We start from the raw sequence: 21,018 nt of genomic DNA on the forward strand, positions 1-21,018 counted from the left end.
ACACTTTTCCACTTATTTTCAACTTTAAAGATAATTGAGGGCCAGCGCCGCGGCTCACTAGGCTAATCCTCTGCCTAGCGGCGCCGGCACACCGGGTTCTAGTCCCGGTCGGGGCGCCGGATTCTGCCCCGGTTGCCCCTCTTCCAGGCCAGCTCTCTGCTGTGGCCAGGGAGTGCAGTGGAGGATGGCCCAGGTGCTTGGGCCCTGCACCCCATGGGAGACCAGGAAAAGCACCTGGCTCCTGGCTCCTGCCATCGGATCAGCGCGGTGCGCCGGCCGCAGCGCGCCGGCCGCGGCGGCCATTGGAGGTGAACCAACGGCAAAGGAAGACCTTTCTCTCTGTCTCTCTCTCTCACTGTCCACTCTGCCTGTCAAAAAAAAAAAAAAGATAATTGAATGAACTATTTTTAACAAATTCTCTTTTATGTGTTTTCATTTTATTATTACTCCTAAAAAATAACAGTTCTACCCTCAGTAACCACAATGTAATTTATATTCTAATAAGCAAAAAGTTTTTAAGCTTTACTTTGTATTTGAGTTTATTTTTTATTTTTTAATTTTTTTTACAGGCAGTGAGAGAGACAGAGAGAAAGGTCTTCTTTTTTCTGTTGGTTCACCCCCCAAGTGACTGCTACGGCCGTCGTGCTGCACCAATCCAAAGCCAGGAGCCAGGTGCTTCCTCCTGGTCTCCCATGTGGGTGCAGGGCCCAAGGACCTGGGCCATCCTCCACTGCACTCCCGGGCCACAGCAGAGAGTTGGACTGGAAGAGGAATAACCGGGGCAGAATCTGGCACCCCAACCGGGGCTAGAATGCGGGGTGCCGGTGCCGCAGGTGGAGGATTAGTCTAGTGAGCTGTGGCGCTGGCACTGTATTTGAGTTTCTGAATATTTCCCAATTATATCATCAAATCATAGTGCATACCAGTGCTAGCACCCTGAGCATGTGACCATGTTTGTTAGCTTTTTTATTGTGCTGTCAATTCACTCCAAATTCTGGAACAAGCAATTTCTATCTTCAAAACTTCTCAGAGACATCTAGGGCCAGAGTACTCTTTGCTTCAAGGATGCTTTTCACCCTTTATGGATATTTTATGGGATTACTTTCCTATTGATATTGAAATTTAATAGTGCTCTTGTTGTTCCTTTAAGATCACTCTGGAAAGGGCAAGACCTGTTCTGGATTTTAGTTCCTGCAATTTTTTATATGATTTTGATCATATTTCTAGGCATTCATTGTTTCTGCCAAAATACTTTACTCACTCATGGTTATCATAACATCATTTTATTATAAAAATTACACCCATCCATTTTTGTCTCTGAATTCAAAGATATTACCTACATATAATTTCTATAATTTCATTTTCTTAGTGTATCTTGATCTAGCATTAAGAGCCCATAAACAGCTTTGTTGGCTTTCTCATTGTAAGATTATTAGCCCTCTGAAAAATGTCTAAGTTGTCTTGGAATCCTTCATGTACACAGTATCTCTGAATGGTTTATCACCAAAGTATTTGTTCATGCTATGAGAATCACACATTTTAAACTATTTTGTGGTTTTAGGGAACTCCGAATTTATCACTGGTACTGAAATTTTTGAAAGCATCAGTCAACACAAGACAATACCACAGATATTATCCTGGTAACTGCCCTGATGTTACGTGATTTAACTTTTTTAGCTTTTTGTAATTATCTAATTATTATTTAATTGTAACAGAAGATTGTGTAACAAATTGCTTTTATTGTCTCTTACTCTACCATTGCTCCTGTACTGCTTACAGTAATTAGCATATAATTGTAACAGCTGTATTCTTTTTTATTGGTGCCTTTTGCTTAATTAATCATGAATGCAGACCAGGGGCCACAGCCCCAGCCCCAGCTGGGCTGACAGCAGCCAGGCACACAGAGGGAGGGGAGGGGCCAGGGGCTGTCTGTTCCCATTGTAGACAACATTATTAAAAACATAAACTTTAGAATAACACCTTTTTGTTCATCTTGGGGGGAAGAAGTGGAAGGGGTATTATTTCAATAGGTCCATTTCTTAAAAAAAGGAAAGAACAGGGAACCACAGGACACACAGATGTGATATGCATATACACACATTTGCAAAGACCGTATGTACAGCTGACTTAGGTCTCAGAGATGGAGGGGGGCATGCAGACAACTGCTGGAGACATGCGCCCACCGCCGGATCCTGCTGCCCCTCTCCAGTGAGACCACATACACCCATCCAGCACCAACAAAGCCTCATTTCTCTCTGACCCTAAAACTCTTGCCACCAAGGAGGCAGAAGCCCCCACCTCCACCCTGGAGCTGGTGCCCCAGGTGGGCTGGGCTGGGCTGGGCTGGGCTCTGCCATCCATGCCTCCCAGGGAGCTCAGGGTACATCACCCCTTCTGCAGGGGTCCCCCACCCATGCCAGACTCTGGCCCACCGGCCTGCTGAGGGCACAGAAGCAGTCAACACTCCTGCAGCTAAGAGGAGGGGCAGACGGGACCCACAGGTTCCCGGTGCCCGCTGCCCCTGGCAGGTGTCCAGCAGGGGCTGCCCTGCCTCAGCCTGCAGCAGGCACAGTCACATGTCCCCCTGGCAGCAGGGGTCTTGGTCTCTTGCTTCAAAGGGGTCCAGAGGAGAAAACTCCAGCAGAAGATGGAGGCTGCCCCCCTGCTTGTCTGTCCAGCTTAGAAAAAGTTCTCCAGAGAAGAAACCTGGGAGGAGACAGGCTCAGAGATGAGGTGGGAGAAGACTCGCTTTTGTCTTGTTTTGTTTTGTTTGCAAGGTGTGTGTGGTTGTCTCGTGTGTTTCTGTGTCTGCTGTGTCAGGCAGGAGTTCTTGTCAGAGGCGCTTCCAGAAGCCTTGTGGACACAGTTCCCCAGGGTGGGGCCTACAAGGCCCAGGTAAGCATGAGGAGGGAGAGCTTGGCCAAGGTAGCTGACAGCCTGGCTCGGCTGAGGCCTGAGTTGGGTTTGATCACCTTGCTGCTTCCTGGGATGATGTCTGTCATCAGCTCCCTGAAGCCCAGGCTCAACTCTGGAGCTGTTGGCCTTCTGCCCCTGCTCCTGGACAGAAGGGCAGGAGGTCATGGCACTTGTGCCCAGGCCAGTGCTGTCACTCAAGTCATCCAGCAGAGAAGGCGTCTTCTCCACCCGAGGGGCCTACGTGGCCAGGAACGGGGGCCCTTCAGGGACACGCTCACATCAGTGCGGTTGCCAAAGGCCTGGATGGCGTTCTGGAGGCACGGGTTCTCGGTGAAGTCCCTCAGGAACCTCTCACAGTCCTCCTCCACATTCCCTTGCTGCAGCAGCTGCACCACACCAGTGGGGCTGGAGTCCACCTAGTAGGGTGTCTTAGCCGACTATGCCTGTATAGGAGCCCAGACACACTTGATAACTGTCCCCTGGGCAGCAGGTGAGTGTCCGGGAGGAGGCTTGACAGTTGGCGTGGAAGTTGGCCAGCCTGGACTGGCACAGGTGGTCGGTGCAGCTCAGGGCATGCAGGTCCAAGCAGGTGGGCGCTCCTTGTCCTCGTAAGAGCAGCTGGTCAGGATGGTCTGCCGGCGGCACTCAGTGCACGCCTGGTCTCAGCAGGAGCAGAGGAGCATGCCGTAGGTGTACTCGCTGGGCACACGAAGACCTGGCGCAGGGCCTTGTGGCACTGGTGATGGCTGCAGCACTACGAGGGCGAGCTCCTGGGTTGAGGATGGAGATATAGGAGGAGCGCAGCTTCTTGCAGTTGCCGTTCAGGACGCAGGCCTTGGCCTCCTCCAGGCACTGGTTGCTCTTGGTGCTGACTGCCAGGTCTGCCCCTGTCTCTGAGAAGAGGAGGCAAGCCTGAAGACCCGTCCTGCTGGGGTGCAAACCCACCACCCGAGCCTCTGCACCCTCCTCCTCCTCCCCATCCCCACCCCACCCCGCGATGGCAGCTGCCTTCATTTTGTTCTATTTTGTTTTGATTTACTAGTATCACTTGTATGAATCATCAATATCCTAGGGGCAGCCAATTACAACAATATGATATCAACGAAATGAAAATTTCTATTTGTTAACAATTTTATGTACACAGCTTTTAAAATCTTGTCCAGTATTATCATTTTCACATTCCAGGTCATATATTTTTAAATATTTCTTTAGTTCTGATAACCCACAAATTATCCTATTGTTTCAAACTCAGTGATGCAGTGCTGCTTACACGTATGCTTCCTTCAAGATTCATTGGATATTCTGCAAAATTTCACTTTATGTTTCATTCATTTCTGTTTTCCCTTATTTTGATGCAAATGTAGTGAGGCTTTTCACCAAGTGGTCATCATAATTGGTTGTCAGTTTCTCAATTCTTCCACCTATAAATTGAGTTTTTACTTACAATAAACAATATATATTAACAACTGCAACCCTTTTGTATTTTTAGGTTTATCTTTGAATTTATTTCCAACAGATGTGTACATCATCTATATTCTGTCAGCCACTCCTCCCACTGTGCACCTCAGGACATCTTGCTCACATTTTAATTGTGAGACCACTGACACTAACTCTCTCCTAGCCACTGAATTACACACATTGCTCAGAACCAGCATAGTCTAATGGAACAATGTTCTCATTACTGGCTATATATGTTTTGTTTATTCCTCAGTTCTACATAACAGTGCCTCCCATTATCACATTTTAAAGAGTATCTCTAGGAGCTAGTGTTTTGGCATAGCAAGTAAAGCTGCAAACTGAAGCACTGGCATCCCACATGGGCACCAGTTCATCACCCAAGTGTTCCACTCCTGATATAGCTTCCTGCAATTGGCCTGGGAAAGCAGCAGATGATGGCCCAGCTCTCTGGGCCCTGCCACCCTTGTGAGAGACTTGGAAGCAACTCCTGGCTTTGGCTGTGGCCAGTGCTGGCCATTGTGTCCATCTGGGGAGTAAATAGCAGATATAAATTCTCTCTCTCTCTACTTCTCCCTCTGTAACTCCTTCAAAATAAATAACTAAATTTTGAAAAATAAAGAGTATCTCTAGATATAAATACGTTTCCTTGAAAAATGTCCTAATTATTGCCATGATCTTTATTTTAAATACATATGGGGGCCAGCACTATGGGGCAATGGGTTAAAGCCCCGGTCTGCAGCACTGGCATCCCATTTGGGTGCTGTTTCAAGTTCCAGCTGCTCCACTTCCAATGCAGCTCTCTGCTATGGCCTTGGAGAGCAGTAGAAGATGGCCCATGTCTTTGGGCCCTTGCACTCATGTGGGAGACCCGGATAAAGTGCCTGGCTTCAGAGCAGCACAGCTCTGGCTGTGGCGGTCATTTGGGAAGTGAACCAGTGGATGGAAGACCTCCCTCTCTCTCTCTGGATCTACCTCTCTCTCTAACTCTTTCAAGTAAATAAAATAAATCTTAAAAAATATATATGCCCTTTTCTTTTTTGTAATTGTAAAATAATATTTTTTACCAAGTTCTGGTTTTTATATCTGCTTTTCATATTATTATTGTCCCTATCAATAATAAAGTCTATTTATAGAAATGAAATATCATTTTTGAGCACTGCATATCTTTTGTGCATTTGTTCATCTCTGAATTTACTGCTAGCACTTGGATATATAATCATTCATGATGTTTCAGATAAATGGATTGTCCTTCCTTGAATTATCTTCATTAAGTTTTTAATTATCCATTTTAATACAATCCTAGCACTTACAAACAGTCGATCTTTCATTGTGGAATGAACAAACCAAAAATTTTGCTAAGGTTTCTTGGTTGCTTCCATATGTACCCCCCATGAGAACTGCCTTTTACCAATATAGTAAACCTATCTTTTTTTTAAAGATTTATTTATTTATTTGAAAGTCAGAGTTTCACAGAAGGTTGAGAGGCAGAGAGAGAGAGAGAGAGAAGGGGAGAGAGAGAGAGAGAGGTCTTCCATCGCTGGTTCATTCCCTAGATGGCTGCTACAGCCAGAACTGCACCAATCCAAAGCCAGGAACCAGGAGCTTCTTCCCAGTCTCTGATGTGGGTGCAAGGGCCCAAGGACTTGGGCCATCTTCTACTGCTTTCCCAGGCCATAGCAGAGAGCTGGATCGGAAATGGAGCAGCTGGAACTTGAACCGGCGGCCATATGGGATGCCAGTGCCGCAGGCTGGATCTTGAACTGGTGCCCATATGGGGGGCCGGCGCTTCAGGCCAGAGTGTTAACCCACTGCACCACAGCACCAGCCCAATGCTAAATCTATCTTTTGAGTTGATATAGGTTTTAACTTTTCTGGTGGTCTAGAGGACTGAAAATAACTCTATGGTTACTGATATTTTATAAATATAGATTTAGATGCTCATGTATTTCATTAGTGATTTTAATAGTAAATGACATAAATGTTCCTTGATTTTCCTAAATTCATTATTTTCTCAAATTTAAAGTGACTGTTAGACCTTTAAGTTCATCAAATTACCTCATATCTTCCACCATATTGTTGCTCTTTCTTTATTTTTGACAGGCAGAGTTAGACAGAGAGAGAGAGAGAGAGAGAGAGACAAAGAAAAAGGTCTTCCTTTTCCATTGGTTCACCCACCAAATGGCCGCTATGGCCACGAAATGCACCAATCCAAGGCAGAAGCCAGGTGCTTCCTCCTGGACTCCCATGTGGGTGCAGGGCCCAAGCACTTGGGCCATCCTCCACTGCCTTCCCAGGCCACAGCAGAGAGCTGGACTGGAAGAGGAGCAACCGGGACAGAATCCAGCACCCCAACTGGCACTAGAACCCATGGTGCCGGTGCCACAGGCGGAGGATTAGCCAAGTGAGTGGCGGTGCTGGTCACCATATTTTTGCTCTTTAACATATTCCTTTGTGCTACTTCCGGTAATCAGTGTATAACTTATATGGTAACGTGCATACTATTATTTTGTTTAGATATTCTTTTACTTTAGAATATCAATTTTATCCTTCATTTAGCCTATCAGAGAACCTCAAATCATCCTGCTTGTAGGTTTCATTGTGACATCATGAAATCAATGAAAATTCTCTAAGTTTTATTGAAATATTCACATACACTTTTCCAGAATTGTCTCATGCTGCTTTGCCCATTCTCCATTTCCAGGTGATATTTGTTCAGTATGAAGGTAAGAGAAAAATAAATGAATACTTTTATATAAATATATGGTAACTTTCCCATTAACTATACACTATTTATTAAGAATGCAAATATATATTGAGAATGCATACTATGTAAGATATTGTAGCCTCTGATAGACAAAATTACTGTTCTTATTCAGGTTAGAGTCTAGTGGAGAAGAAATGAAAGTAAAATTACAATTCTAAATTTAGGTAGTTTATCAAGATAACAGAGTTTAATGAGAGAAATAATTAGAATTAGAATTAGAATTAGAATTTGAATTAGAATTAGAATTAGAGAATTAGGCCAGCACCACAGCTCACTTGGCTAATCTTCCGCCTACGGTGCTGGCAGACCAGGTTCTAGTCCTGGTTGCTCCTCTTCCAGTCCAGCTCTCTGCTGTGGCCCAGGGAAGGCAGTGGAGGATGGCCCAAGTGCTTGGGCTCTACATCCGCATGGCAGACCAGGAGGAAGCACCTGGCTTCTGGCTTCAGATTAGTGCAGCGCACCGGCCATAGCTGCCATGTTAGGGTGAACCAATGGAAAGGAAGACCTTTCTCTCTGTCTCTCTCACTATCTAACTCTGCCTGTCCAAAAAAAAAAGTATTAGAGAATGAATTAGAGTTGAATTAGAGAATTCAATCTACACCAGACCCAGGAAAGATTTTCCTAAATGTAGGATAAGTAGACTGAAAAATAAAGGATAGGCACAAAGCAGTTAAGAAAAGGGAGAAGAGTATCCTAGCCAATCTGTAACACATGCTGAAGCTCAAATGCACTTTGCTTGTGACCAAGTTTAAGTAAGGGCTGTTTATCGTCCTACATGAAATAATAAAAAAAACTGCATTATACACATTGTTCATAATAATGGGCCTCAAGACACGAAGACAAAACCTGAAAGATGGAAAAGAAATGAAGTAGGCCTCACACACTCCACAGCTCCTTCTAGAGAGATTCTAGACCACAGGGGAAGGAGCTGAGGCAGTGTCTCCCTGACTCCCTGAGCAGATGTGATGAAGCTGAGCATCTCGGAACACAAAGGCAGTCCCAAATCACAGGGAAGAATATGGGGGAGGAAAAGGCAGGAATGAGGAAGAATCAGGAACTGTGGAGGGCCATCTTTGAATTCTAATCCAAGTCATTTACAGTGCATGCTCATCAGAAAACACCCAAATACTGTGGGTGGGACATTACAGGAAATTGTGCTTAGTGCCCATGTAGTGCTGCACTTAATCATCCATTCCTACCAGCCAGACTGAAAACTCCTTCGTCAGAGAACAGTGAAGAGAGCAATAATAAATGTTTTTGCCTTAGGAGTAGGAGATTACTCGTGGGCTAAGCATGGTTATGATCCACATAACAAATCATAAGACAAGACTGGAAAAGATGAACCTGTTTATAAAGAACTGAACTGCATCAAAAATCAGTCTGGAAACAGGTAAGTGGAAGCATGAAAATTTTTTTAATAACCTATAGTTGTCAATATATACATTTTTAATAACCTACAGTTGCAAATATATAAATCACAGTGCCAGTGATTGTCACTATACTAGATGGAAATTAACATAAATTACACATCATAAAAAATATGTTCATCTTGGAGACAGTGCTGATCTATGATAAAACTTCAAGTGATTAATATAAGCCCCCAAAATGGAGAGAGAAAATATCTGAAGGAAAACAGAAATTTTGCTGCTAAATTTAATGAATTATAATCTTACACTAGCAGGAAGGGTGTAACAGGACAAGGAGAAAATATTGTGTTTTTATTATATATAATGTGCTATGGTGTTACTTCCAGGTAGAATGCTATAAGTTGAAATCTATGTTAATATTGGTAAAGCAGCTACTAAGGTATCAAAACAAAAGATTTTAATTAATAATTCCTCCTAAAATAGAAATATAACTAAATCATAAAATAGTAATTGGCGTTGGCAGTGTGGCTCAGGGGGTTAAAGCCCTAACCTGCAGCACTGGCATCCCATTTGGTCATCAGTTCAAGTCCCAGCTGCTTACTTCTGATCCAGCTCCCTGCTGATGGCCTGGGAAATCAGTAGAAGATGGCCCAAGTGCTTGGACTCTTGCACCTGTGTGGGAGACCCAGAAGAAGTTCCTGGCTCCTGGTCTCAGATCAGCTGAGTCCTGGCTGTTGTGAGCATTTGGGGAGTGAACCAGGAGGTAAAAGCCCTCTCTCTGTATCTACCTGACTCTGTAACTGTCTTTCACATAAATAAAAATAAATAAAATAGTAATCTAAAATAAAGCAGAATGGTGTAACAAAATATGGAATTAAAAGAAAGCAATATTATGACAGATAAGTTGAATTACATAAACAATCATTTTAAAAGGAAGTGGTCTAAAATATCAGTAAAAAGTCAAATGATTAGACAGTACAGAGAAAATAAGATGAATTATATACTCTCTATCATATATATACATTAAATGTAAAAACACAAATTCATTTAAAATGGAAAATATTTGCCACAATAACATTTGACAAATCAAAACTGAGGAATATGAGCTTTTGCAAGGTGTATTTAATAACCAAAACTACCATGAGGAATAAAAATGTCATTTCATATTTACAAGCAGTTCAATTAATCAAGACAATGCAATAATCCTAAAATTTTTACATCAAATAGAGTTTCAAAATGCATCTTGTAAAATAAGATAGAGTATTTAAAAAGAAAAAAATTGCAAGTATCATCTGTTATCCCAGTACATTTTATTCAGCAAATAACAGAATGAGTCAGAAGAAAATCTCCAAGAATACACAGGTGAAACCATCACTCTCAAGTATCCATAGATTTACCAAAATAGATGTAGGCCATAAAACAAATATTAACTACAGGATAATATCAAAATGATAGTATACAAATTATATTCTATGACTACAAACAAAATCCAAAAGAACTATCACACTGAAGTATCAGGAAAACACTGAAGTTCATAGCAACTCAGTAGGACACATTTCTGTAAAACTGAGTCCAAGACTTAATGAAGACACTAGAAGGTATAAATGCTGAATGAAAATACAACATTAGAGCATCTGTGTAATGTATCTTTAGAGACACTAAAGAAAAATAGCAGTAAATGTCTGTAAGGGATTTTCAGAAGTTCGTTATAAAAGCACACCTTGGGGCTGGCGCTGTCGCATAGCGGGTAAAGCCGCAGCCTGCAGTGCCAGCTCCCAATATGGGTGTCGGTTTGAGTCCCTACTGCTCCACTTCCCATCCAGCTCTCTGCTGTGCCCAGGTGCTTGGGTCCCTGCACCAATGTGGGAGACTCCGAAGAAGCTCCTGGCTTCTCAATTCTGATCGGCACAGCTCCGGCTGTTGCAGCCAATTGGGGAGTGAACCAGTGAATAGAAGACCTCTCTCTCTCTCTCTCTCTCTGCCTCTCCTTCTCTCTCCATGTAACTCTTTCACATAAGTAAATAAATCTTTAAAAAAACACACTGAAGAGAGAATTGAATTTTCTCTGAAATTTTTGAAGCCCCCTCATATAAGAATTGTCTCAAATCAATTACCTTGATTTCCACCTAAGGAAACTAGAAAAAGAGCAAATTAAACCCCAAACAACAGGTAGAACATGAAGATAAACATCTGCTGTAGTCTGATCAGAGCACTAAAAGCTTACGGTGGTCAAGAGGGAACGGGGTTATCACCAGGTGAGGCTGTGAGATGGCCAGGTGTGTTCAGCAACCTCACAAAACAGATCCAGTGTGCGTCTTTTCATTTATCCACTTGAAGATTCTGGGAATGTCAGACACCAGACCCCTGATGCACCCCAACTTGCCAGGCCCATCATCTGAGAACCCACTTGTGCATCCGCTGTGAGCCCATTTCTGTGGTTTATAAAGTACCAGGGCTATGGTAGCTCCACAGACAGTCGAAATAAACTGCAGTCTCAATGATAAATTCAAGGATGTGGACCTGCAAGTAGCACCCCCAGCACAGAGAACAAGATCAGCCCTGCAGGACTGCAGCCTGGCCCTGGGTGGCTCCCACGCCTGTGGGTGAAGGCGCCCCCTAGTGCTCGTGTTTCACTGGCTTGTGCACTGCAGAGTATAAAACAGAGACAGGAAGTCGGGGGCGCCCTTGAGCCTCTGCGACACTTGTCCTATGGCTGGAGAATGAACCGCTTGAGATGCCCACACAGCGACTCCTTACGACCTGTAGAGTGCTGGCTTTGAGGCCTCTGCCCCAGGGTCATCCCCTGGAGGCTGAGAATTCATCTCAGACACAGGCAAGGATGCCCCACAGCACTGCACCATGCAGCACACAGTCTGTCAGCGAGCATGGCATCGCCATGAAGAATCTGCACCAGTGCCGCTCAGCCACACAACCCATGCAAACATGCCTGTCTGTCCCACATCTGCACATGAGCCAGTGCATAGCCAATTTCATTGTGAGATGTGAAAAAGTCAATAGAATTTGAAAAAAGTAGGAAAAAAATCAATGTAAAAAACCCTGTGTGGAAACTAATAAAGATAATTAACATCTATCCTATCTAGTTAGGTTGATCAGAATAAAACAAAAAGACATATTATTAACAGAGAAAATTACCAATAAATAAATAAATACCTAAAAGAAAACAAATTTGAGAGGATACAAAGGTTGTACATAGAGAAGATAATTCAGTAACAGTGACAACACAGAAGCAAGCTGAAGCAATGGACCAGAACACATTCTGATGGCCGGCACCATGGCTCAATAGGCTAATCCTCCACCTGTGGCGCTGGCACCCTGGGTTCTAGTCCAAGTAGGGGCACCGGATTCTGTCCAGGTTGCTCCTCTTCCAGTCCAGCTCTCTGCTGTGGCCCAGGGAAGGCAGTGGAGGATGGCCCAAGTGCTTGGGCCCTGCACCCACATGGGAGTCCAGGAGGAAGCACCTGGCTCCTGGCTTTGGATCAGCACAATGCACCAGTGATAGCAGCCATTTTGGGGGGTTGAACCAATGGAAGAAAGACCTTTCACTCTGTCTCTCTCTCTCTCACTGTCTAACTCTGCCTGTCAAACAAACAAACAAACAAACACATACTGAAAATCTAGAGTTAAAACACTATAAGTGCAAAATATACTTGAACATATGTTTATACAGTGTAAATGTGTTTAAGAATATCACCCCATGGGGAGGAGGCAAGATGGCGGAATAGGAAGGGAGCACACTGATAGTCCGGGGAGAGATAGTTTAATAAAAGTGGAGATACTGCAGGTCCAAGGAAGAGCAGGGGAGGAAACAGCAGAAGAAACTCTTCCGGAATGCGTGATTCACAGCGGACCTGCGTGGAGAGCGTGGGAGCCCACAGTTCGGGATACCAGTGGCAGACTCAACACACCAGCACTGGAACGCGAGGTGAGCCGAACCTCAATAGCCTGAGATACCGGCAGGCAAGCGGAGAGAGGAGACTAGAGGGAACGACCCCCGGGGGGGGAAGTTCACCAGGCTAACTGGAAGAGAGAGAGAGAGAGAGAAAAAAAAGGTGACTGGTACGGACACAGGTTTCTCTCTCTCCGCTCACCTCTCAAGGGCGATCAAGACAAAGAGCAGGCGCCATCTTGGACATACGTCATAAGCAGAGTGACCTCAGGTCTGCACCGGCCCTGAGCCTAGCAGAAAAACCTAACTCTGGGCGGGGCGAATTAACAGGAGATTAGGACCTAGTAAATTTGTGGTGCTACTGAACTGAGACTGTGAAAAAAGAGACGGTGGGGGAGAGAACTCACGGAATTCACGTGAGCACTCTCCAGAGACGCTACAATTCCGTAACTTTGGCAACCCAGTGGGAGACTGAAGGAGAATTTGAGCCCACTCTGAGGGCAGAACAGATTCCCTGTGTGGTCCTTGGGAAAGAGCTTCCAATCTCTGGCTCCTGTGGGTATATCATTTGCCTGCTAACTACCTCCAACTTCGTTCAGCTGTGCAGAATTACTTCCCTTTTGAATCAAAAAAAGAAAGAGAGAGAGAGAGAGAGAGAGAGAGAGAGATTTACCATGCCTAACCTGGGAGTGTCACCTTTGGCACACCAAACAGAGCTCTCAGGCCACACCCATCTCAAGCCCTAAGGCTCCATCAAAAATAGATAGTCCACTTAATCTAGAGTCATAGTATAACAAGAAAAAGCACCACAGTGAAGAAACCAAATATCTCCAATATGCTAAATAACAAACGCAAAAACCGAGGTAATAAAAACAAGGAAGTCACCATGACGCCCTCAAATGAAAAAGACACCCCAATTCAAGATTATGAAGATGATGACATAGAAGAAATGCAAGAAGCAGATCTCAAAAAATTGATAACAACATTAAGAAGTTCTCAAAAACAAATTCTTGAACTACAGAAATCCTTAATGGACAAGATAGAAAATCTCTCTCATGAAAATGAAATATTAAGGAGGAATCAAAATGAAATGAAACAACTAGTACAACAGGAAACTGTGATAGTGACTGAAGTGAAGAATTCAATAGATCAAATGAAAAACACAATAGAGAGCCTTACTAACAGAATTGGTGAAGCAGAAGAGAGAATATCGGACTTAGAAGACAGAGAACAGGAAAGGATACAGTCAGACCAAAGAAAAGAAGAGGAAATTAGAAATCTAAAACATATTGTCCAGAATCTTCAGGATACTATTAAAAAACCCAACATTTGGGTTCTAGGAGTTCCTGAAGGCATGGAGAGGGAGAAAGGATTAGAAGGCCTTTTTAGTGAGATATTAGCAGAAAATTTCCCAGGTTTGGAGAAGGACAGAGAAATCCTAGTACAGGAAGCTCACAGAACCCCTAATAAACACGACCAAAAGACATCCTCACCACGACACGTTGTAATTAAACTCTCCACAGTGAAACATAAAGAAAAGATCCTAAAATGTGCAAGAGAGAAACGTCAGATTACTCTCAGAGGATCTCCAATCAGACTCCCAGCTGACTTCTCATCAGAAACTCTACAATCTAGGAGGGAATGGCAAGATATAGCCCAGGTACTAAGAGAGAACAACTGCCAGCCCAGAATATTATATCCTGCAAAGCTATCATTTGTGAATGAAGGTGAAATAAAGACTTTTCATAGCAAACAGAAATTGAAAGAATTTGTCACCACTCGTCCAGCCCTGCAACAGATGCTTAAAGATGTATTACACACAGAAACACAGAAACACGGTCATCAATATGAAAGAAGATAAAGGAAGGAAACCTCACAGCAAAAGATCACAGGGAATTCAAAGCATATATTAGAACTTATCTTTGGCAAATGGCAGGGCAAAGTTACCACTTTTCACTAGTCACATTGAATGTGAATGGCCTGAACTGTCCAGTTAAAAGACACCGATTGGCTGATTGGGCTAAGGAACAAAACCCATCTATTTGCTGCTTACAAGAAACACATCTTTCCAACAAAGATCCATGCAGACTGAAAGTGAAAGGCTGGTAAAAGATATACCATGCCAACAGAATGAAAAAAGAGCGGGCGTAGCCATCTTAATATCGGACAACATAAACTTTACCACAAAAACCGTTAAGAGAGACAAAGAGGGACACTACATAATGATTAAGGGATCAATTCAACAGGAAGATATAACAATTATCATTGTATATGCACCTAACTACAGGGCACCAGTTTATCTAAAAGATTTGTTAACGGACTTAAAGGGAGACTTAGACCCCAATACAATAGTACTGGGGGACTTCAATACTCCACTCTCAGAAATAGACAGATCAATAGGACAGAAGATCAACAAGGATACAGTAGATTTAAACGACACTATAGCCCACATGGATCTAACAGATATATACAGAACTTTCAATCCTACAGCCAAAGATTTTACATTCTTCTCAGCAGTACATGGAACCTTCTCTAGGATTGACCACATACTAGGCCATAAAGCAAGTCTCAGCAAATTCAAAAGAATTAGAATCATACCATGCAGCTTCTCAGACCATAAAGGAATGAAGTTGGAAATTAGCAACTCAGGAATCCCTAGAGCATACGCAAACACATGGAGATTGAACAACATGCTCCTGAATGAACAATGGGTCATAGAAGAAATTAAAAGAGAAATCAAAAATTTTCTGGAAGTAAATGAGGATAACAGCACAACATACCAAAACTTATGGGACGCAGCAAAAGCAGTGTTAAGAGGAAAGTTTATATCAATAGGTGCCTACATCAAGAAATTGGAAAGGCACCAAATAGATGAGCTTTCTATTCACCTCAAGGATCTAGAAAACCTACAGCAAACCAGACCCAAATCTAGTAGGAGAAGAGAAATAATTAAAATCAGAGAAGAAAGCAACAGGATTGAATAAAGAAAAACATTACAAAAAATCACCCAAACGAGGAGCTGGTTTTTTGAAAAAATAAACAAAATTGACACCCCATTGGCCCAACTAACTAAGAAAAGAAGAGAAAAGACCCAAATCAATAAAATCAGAGATGAAAAAGGAAATGTAACAACAGACACCACAGAAATAAAAAGAATCATCAGAAATTACTACAAGGACTTGTATGCCAGCAAACAGGGAAACCTATCAGATATGGATAGATTCCTGGACACATGCAACCTACCTAAATTGAACCAGGAAGACATCGAAAACCTAAACAGACCCATAACTGAGACAGAAATTGAAGCCGTAATAAAGGCCCTCCCAACAAAGAAAAGCCCAGGACCAGATGGATTCACTGCTGAATTCTACCAGACATTTAAAGAAGAACTAACTCCAATTTTTCTCAAACTATTCAGAACAATCGAAAAAGAGGGAATCCTCCCAAATTCTTTCTATGAAGCCAGCATCACCTTAATTCCTAAGCCGGAAAAAGATGCAGCACTGAAAGAGAATTACAGACCAATATCCCTGATGAACATAGATGCAAAAATCCTCAATAAAATTCTCGCCAATAGAATGCAACAACACATCAGAAAGATCATCCACCCAGACCCAGTGGGATTTATCCCTGGTATGCAGGGATGGTTTAATGTGCGCAAGACAATCAATGTGATACACCACATTAACAGACTGCAGAAGAAAAACCATATGATTATCTCAATAGATGCCGAGAAAGCATTTGATAAAATACAACACCCGTTCATGATGAAAACTCTAAGCAAACTGGGTTTGGAAGGAACATTCCTCAATACAATCAAAGCAATTCATAAAAAACCCACAGCCAGCATCCTATTGAATGGGGAAAAGTTGGAAGCATTTCCACTGAGATCTGGTACCAGACAGGGATGCCCACTCTCACCACTGCTATTCAATATAGTTCTGGAGGTTCTAGCCAGAGCTGTTAGGCAAGAAAAAGAAATTAAAGGGATACAAATTGGGAAGGAAGAACTCAAACTATCCCTCTTTGCAGATGACATGATTCTTTATTTAGGGGACCCAAAGAAGTCTACTAAGACACTATTGGAACTCATAGGAGAGTTTGGCAAAGTAGCAGGGTATAAAATCAATGCACAAAAATCAACAGCCTTTGTATACACAGACAATGCCATGGCTGAGGAAGAGCTTCTAAGATCAATCCCATTCACAATAGCTACAAAAACAATCAAATACCTTGGAATAAACTTAACCAAGGACGTTCAAGATCTCTACGATGAAAATTACAAAACCTTAAAGAAAGAAATAGAAGAGGATATCAAAAAATGGAAAAATCTTCCATGCTCATGGATTGGAAGAATCAACATCATCAAAATGTCCATTCTCCCAAAAGCAATTTATAGATTCAATGCAATACCAATCAAGATACCAAATACCTTCTTCTCAGATCTAGAAAAAATGATGCTGAAATTCATATGGAGGCACAAGAGACCTCGAATAGCTAAAGCAATGTTGTACAACAAAAACAAAGCCGGAGGCATCACAATACCAGATTTCAGGACATACTACAGGGCAGTTGTAATCAAAACAGCATGGTACTGGTACAGAAACAGATGGATAGACCAATGGAACAGAATTGAAACACCAGAAATCAACCCAAACATCTACAGCCAACTTATATTTGATCAAGGATCTAAAACTAATTCCTGGAGCAAGGACAGTCTATTCAATAAATGGTGCTGGGAAAATTGGATTTCCACGTGCAGAATCATGAAGCTGTCGCTCCCCCTCTTCACGGAGGAGCAACACAGGACCCTGCGTTGTTCTTTTGTCTGCTCGGCCCTCCCCGGGTTTGCTGCTGGTTCTTCCCGGGTTGGCTACTGTCCCTTCCACCTCCGTGGAAGGGCGGTTCCCCCTGCCACGTTCCCCACTTCCGCGGGGGAGCGGCACACCGCCGGCCGGCTCTCTCGGGGGCTGCACAGGTGTTCCCTCAGATGTTCCTGGTGCATGTTGTCTCTCTCCTCCTTTATAGTCCTCTTCCACCAATCCCAACTCTGCTACCCACATGCCGAGTACACTGCTCTCCTCCCATCAGGAGCAGGTCCTGCTGTTTATTGATTGAACTGGAGGAAGCTGAGTAGAAGCTGTTTCCTCCTCTCCCAGCGCCATATTGTGGGAGAGCAGATGCATAGAATAAGTCTTAATTCCAGTAACTTATTCTAGTCCGAGTTGCTCCCCACAGAAGCAAGACCCCACCTTACACCTTACACAAAAATCCACTCAATGTGGATTAAAGACCTAAATCTATGACCTGACACCATCAAGTTACTAGAGAACATTGGAGAAACCCTTCAAGATATTGGCATAGGCAAAGAATTTCTGGAAAAGACCCGGGAGGCACAGGCAGTCAAAGCCAAGATCAACTATTGGGATTGCATCAAATTGAGAAGTTTCTGTACTGCAAAAGAAACAGTCAGGAGAGTGAAGAGACAACCGACAGAATGGGAAAAAATATTTGCAAACTATGCAACAGATAAAGGGTTAATAACCAGAATCTACAAAGAGATCAAGAAACTCCACAAAAACAAAACCAACAACCCACTGAAGAGATGGGCCAAGGACCTCAATAGACATTTTTCAAAAGAGGAAATCCAAATGGCCAACAGGCACATGAAAAAATGTTCAAGGTCATTAGCAATCAGGGAAATGCAAATCAAAACCACAATGAGGTTTCACCTCACCCTGGTTAGAATGGCTCACATGCAGAAATCTACCAACAACAGATGCTGGTGAGGATGTGGGGGAAAAGGGACACTAACCCACTGTTGGTGGGAATGCAAACTGGTCAAGCCACTATGGAAGTCAGTCTGGAGATTCCTCAGAAACCTGAAGATAACCCTACCGTTCGACCCAGCCATCCCACTCCTTGGAATTTACCCAAAGGAATTTAAATTGGCAAACAAAAAAGCGGTCTGCAGCCTAATGTTTATTGCAGCTCAATTCACAATAGCTAAGACCTGGAACCAACCTAAATGCCCATCAACGGTAGACTGGATAAAGAAATTATGGATATGTACTCTTTAGAATACTATACCGCAGTATGAAACAACGAAATCCAGTCATTTGCAACAAAATGGAGGAATCTGGAACACATCATGCTGAGTGAAATAAGCCAGTCCTAAAGGGACAAATACCATATGTTCGCCCTGATCGGTGACAACTGACTGAACACATCTCACTAGTCCCAGTGATCAATTTCTGTTCACAATTGATCATAATGATAGGACTAAGAACCAAAGGGATCACATAAACAAGAATAGTGTCTGCAAATACTAGCTGATAGAATCAAAAAGGGAGAGAATGATCCAACATGGGAAGTGAGATACACAGCAGACCCATAGAATGGCAAATGTCCTAACAGCACTCTGGCCTCATAATCAGCCCTTAAGGCATGCGGATCCAGCTGAAAACCCCATGAGAGTATTTCAGGCATGGAAAGCCAAGACACTCTGGGGGAAATAAAACCTAAATGAAAGATCTCCATGAGTGAGATCCCAGTGGAAACAACGGGTCATCAAAGAAGGAGGTACCTTTCTCTGAAGGGAGGAGAGAACTTCCACTTTGACCATGACCTTGTCTAAATATGATCAGAGTCAGTGAACTCAGGGGGCTTCCATAGCCTTGGCAGCTCATGACAAGAGCCTAGGGTGATTACTGATGCCATAAACAAGAGTGTCAATTTGTTAAGTCAAAAACAGGAGTCACTGTGCACTTACTCCTCATGTAGGATCTCTGTCCTTAATGTGCTGTACATTGAGACTTAATGCTATAATGAGTACTCAAACAGTATATTTCGCTTTGTGTTTCTATGGGGTGCAAACTGTTGAAATCTTTACTTAATGTATACTAAACTGATCTTCTGTAAAAAAAAAAAAAGAAGAAATTATCAATTCCCAACTTGATTCTCACTGGGATTAAACATGACAATAGGTCTGATCTGATTTCATCATCATTTAAAAAATCATCTATTATTTTTCACTTTATGTTTGTGTGGGAGCAAACTGTTGAAATCTTTACTTAATGTATGCTAAACTGATCCTTTGTATATAAAGAGAATCGAAAATAAATCCTCATGTGAATGGAAGGGGAGAGGGAGTGGGAAAAGGGAGGGATGCGGGTGGGAGAGACGATATGGGGGGGGAGCCATTGTAATCCATAAGCTGTACTTTGGAAATTTATATTCATTAAATAAAAGTTAAAAAAAAGAATATCACCCCATAACATTCTAAACTTAGACATGTTCTTACAAAATTACTGAACATATAAAGCAAAGGAAAATACTATGGTTATCTAGAAAGCTAGGCACTGATGAGGAAATGAATGGTAATGAAAGGTTTCAAATTATCTGAAACTACAGAGAAAAATGTGAAACCATAAAACTCCTCTTACACAGATGTGCCTAATGAGAATCTTCTTAAAACTTCCACTTCACAAAGGCATTTACAAATTTTATTACTTTTTTCTGTAAGCTAAAAGTCATGTCTTTAACATGGTATCAAGGACACAAAGTTCCTAAGGATTAGGATTAATTTTTTTATTTATTGAAAGAGAGAGAGAGAGGAGACAGAGAAGACAGAAAGATTTATCTCCCATCTGCTAGTTGACTACCCAAATGGCCACAATGGCTAGCACTGCTCCAGGTCAAAACCAGGAATGTGCAATTCCACCCAGGATTCCCACATGGCTGGCAGAAGCCCAACCACATGGACCATCTGCTACCATCCCAGACACATTGCTAGGGAGTTGTAATGGAAGCAGAGAATCTAGGATTCAATTGGGCACTTAGATATGCAATGCCTGCATTGCTTCAGTGGCTTAAGCCAGTAGAACACAACACCAGCTCCAGATTATTTTAATTTTACATCTGGATCATTCAATGATCTTCTACCTATGAAATTCTACAATAGAAAAATATTTATCTTTCAGATTATCCAGATCCAAACACTCATAGCATATTATTAGAGAAATGGGTGTCATATTTCTTAAAATGTCAGTGCTCTGAAAGCCACCCTAGTAATAATGGTATTTAGGTACAAGGCCACATTCTGGTAATTTATGTGTAATTTTTATTAAACTACTTTCAATTTAAAAGATCCCTATTGCTGAAGCAAGAACCTAGGCTATATAATTTTAATTCTTCTGGAAAAATCTGTGTTTTTTTGTTTAATTTTATTTATTTATTTATTTGAATTAGTTAGACAGTGAGGGAGAGAGACAGAGAGAAAAGGTCTTCCTTCCATTGGTTCATCCCCCACATGGCTGCTACGGCCAGAGCTACACCTATTCAAAGCCAGGAGCCAGGTGCTTCCTCCTGGTCTCCCATGCGGGTGCAGAGGCCCAAGCACTTGGGCCATCCTCCACTACCCTCCAGGGCCACAACAAAGAGCTGGACTGGAAGAGAAACAACCGGGACTAGAACCCAGCACCCATATGGGATGCTGGCACCACAGGCAGAGGATTAACCAAGTGAGCCACATGCCAAACCCAAAATCTGTTTTTTTTAAAATTATATTTAAGGTATGCAAGCTTCATGTATTTCATATATACAGA

The 21,018-nt window shown here is 42.6% G+C and overlaps 1 long non-coding RNA gene and 1 pseudogene across 1 annotated transcript in view; both read right to left on the reverse strand.

The window, feature by feature from the left end:
- The window catches only part of LOC103346318 (uncharacterized), an 80,874-nt gene that overhangs the window by 15,294 nt on the left and 44,562 nt on the right, over positions 1–21,018 (reverse strand). The window lies entirely within an intron of this gene.
- On the reverse strand, positions 2,082–3,930 carry LOC127485909 (GDNF family receptor alpha-2 pseudogene; annotated as a pseudogene).

This window comes from Oryctolagus cuniculus, assembly GCF_964237555.1.
Source record: "Oryctolagus cuniculus chromosome 17 unlocalized genomic scaffold, mOryCun1.1 SUPER_17_unloc_1, whole genome shotgun sequence".
Classification (NCBI taxonomy): Eukaryota; Metazoa; Chordata; class Mammalia; order Lagomorpha; family Leporidae; genus Oryctolagus; species Oryctolagus cuniculus.